Raw genomic sequence first — 2,823 nt, forward strand, 5'->3', positions numbered from 1 at the left:
TAAAGCACCAGCAAAGCTAGCCGAATTTCAGTCACCTTGTTGGGTCCAAACACGGAGTTGCTGCTGACTAGCTTGCACTCTGCACAGTAGCTCTTGACATGCTTTCTTCCTGCTGTCCCCCGCTGGATATTTCGATGCAAATGTAGTATGATGTGTGTTGAAGTGCCGCTTTATATTTGACCGTTTCACTGATGCAATTTTATTATTGCATATTAGACACACTGCAGAACCTGCTCTCTCCACAAAGGTGAATTCCTATGTTCATTCCTGCTGAAAAGTACGATACTCCTCATCTTTTTTTCTTTTAGCCATCTTCTTCGTCAAAAGGGTTTCTGCAATTAGCTAGCTGAGTACTTGATTAAAAGGAGGGAAGTCGGCCCTGGCCGGTTGGCTCAGCGGTAGAGCGTCGGCCTGGTGTGCGGGGGACCCGGGTTCGATTCCCGGCCAGGACACACAGGAGAAGCGCCCATTTGCTTCTCCACCCCCTCCCCTCCTTCCTCTCTGTCTCTCTCTTCCCCTCCCGCAGCCAAGGCTCCATGGGAGCAAAGATGGCCCGGGCGCTGGGGATGGCTCCTTGGCCTCTGCCCCAGGCGCTAGAGTGGCTCTGGTCACGGCAGAGCGACGCCCCGGAGGGGCAGAGCATCGCCCCCTGGTGGGCAGAGTGTCGCCCCTGGTGGGCGTGCCGGGTGGATCCCGGTCGGGCGCATGCGGGAGTCTGTCTGACTGTCTCTCCCTGTTTCCAGCTTCAGAAAAATAAAAAAATAAAAAATAAAAAAAAATTAAAAAAAAGGAGGGAAGTTTACTTCCTGACCTCACAACGACCCGTGTACCTTACACATTATCCAATAAAAATTTGGTGTTGTCCTGGAGGACAGCTGTTATTGGCTCCAGCGACCCGCAACCATGAACATGAGCGGTAGAAAATGAATGGATTGTAATACATGAGAATGTTTTATATTTTTAATGTTATTATTTTTTTTATTAAAGATTTTTCTGTGAGCCTGATGCAGCCATCAAGAGAGGCACATCTGTCTTACGAGCCATAGGTTCCCGATCCCTGGGCTGGATCAGGCCGTACCTGAAGCTGACTATACGTCTGAGATCTTTTTCTTTTTTTGTGACATAATTTATAATTTTTAAACAGCACTTAGTATGATTTGCATTTTCATTATTTGCAGCTGAATCATCTAAAAATATAACCTGGCCTCGTTTGTAGAGTGGGGGTGGGGCTTCTCGAGGAAGCCACCTTTAAGGGGAGCCCCAGAGAGAAATAGTTATGGAAATGGAGAAATCAGAGAAAAGGCATATTCTAGACAAAGGAAAAAGCGTTTATCCGGGAGCTTCACAATCTGGCGAAGACCCACGTTGCCCTTCCTTCCAGAATCTTACGTTTTTCGGAAATGAAATCTGTGTTCCAGTGGTTTGTTCCGCTCCAGTGAACCTAGACGGCTGGAATGAGCTCAGCGGGGCCCGCGGGTCTGTCAGAGAACTTGCTCTGCAAGTTTGCTTGAGGTTTAAATACCATCAGACATAAAAGTGGTCGGCAGACAGTAGGTGCTTCACAAAAGGCCCTCGTTACTTTGAAGAAATGAAGCTTGCAAAGCCAAGGGCGTCCGACTCAATGCAAACCCCCGGGGCTGTTCAGGGATCGAATTGTCAGGGCGATGGGTTTGTGTGGTCAGTGCGGGCCCCCCAGGAGCACCCTGAGGCTCCCTGATGGGCTGGTGGGCTGGGGCAGGCGGGTGGAGGCAAGGAGGCAGAAAGGAGGAAGTGGGAAGGGAGGTCTCTGAGAAAGAAAAATGGTGTTTGCTGCCTCATCTGGTCTTAGCTCTAAGGACATGAGGCCCAGGAGTAAGAGCTGGGCGGAGCTCTGAGAAATGGAGGACCAGGGGATAGAGGGTGACTCAAATGACTAGCTCTAAGCCCTGGCCGGTTGGCTCAGTGGTAGAGCGTCGGCCTGGAGTGCAGAGGTCCCGGGTTCGATTCCCGGCCAGGGCACACAGGGGAAGCGCCCATCTGCTTCTCCACCCCTCCCCCACCTTCCTCTCTGTCTCTCTCTTCCCCTCTCGCAGCCAAGGCTCCATTGGAGCAAAGATGGCCCTGGTGCTGGGGATGGCTCCTTGGCCTCTGCCCCAGGCGCTAGAGTGGCTCTGGTCTCGGCAGAGCAATGCCCCGGAGGGGCAGAGCATCACCCCCTGGTGGGCAGAGCGTCACCCCCTGGTGGGCGTGCTGGGTGGACCCCGTTTGGGCGCATGCGGGAGTGTGTCTGACTGTCTCTCCCTGTTTCCGGCTTCAGAAAAATACAGAAAAAAAAAAAAAAGACTAGCTCTGGGCACATGGCTAGTTCCTCTGGCAACCAGCCCCCCTCCTGGAAAGGTCACCTCGTTAGCGTACACTCAGGCGTGCTTGTAAATAGCAAAAGATGCTCCTCTCTCTTCTGTCACTCAGGAGAGTCCCAAGGTTTTAGGGGCTCTGTGCCAGGAACTAGGAACCAAGACCAAATATGTATTTCTTATTGTCACAGGTAGGGAGGCTGGTTGGGTCACAGCCAGGGACAACCCAGGCGGAAGCCCCTTCTCACGGCCTGGATCAACCCTGAGACAAAGCTCAGGCTGCCTAAGGATGCCTGGCCCCACCCGGCACCCAGCTCCTGGCTCTGATTGGCCACCGAGGAACCTGGGGCTGGGCTGGGGGTTAAGACCGACGGGACCCACAGTGGCCCATCACTTTCTCTGCTCTGGGAATGTGGCTTCCTTTACACTCCACAGATGCCAATCTACTCAGTAAGGGCTCAGGATAACGGGAGAACGGTGGCGGGGGTCT

At 52.9% G+C, this 2,823-nt stretch overlaps 1 non-coding gene across 1 annotated transcript; it reads left to right on the top strand.

Moving 5' to 3' along the window:
* The first annotated feature begins 1,922 nt into the window (after positions 1 to 1,922).
* TRNAS-GGA (transfer RNA serine (anticodon GGA)) lies at positions 1,923 to 1,998 on the top strand. The gene has a single exon. It is a non-coding gene; the product is annotated as a tRNA-Ser (tRNA).
* The last annotated feature ends 825 nt before the right edge of the window (positions 1,999 to 2,823 follow it).

This window comes from Saccopteryx leptura, chromosome 4 (genome assembly GCF_036850995.1).
Source record: "Saccopteryx leptura isolate mSacLep1 chromosome 4, mSacLep1_pri_phased_curated, whole genome shotgun sequence".
Lineage (NCBI taxonomy): Eukaryota > Metazoa > Chordata > Mammalia > Chiroptera > Emballonuridae > Saccopteryx > Saccopteryx leptura.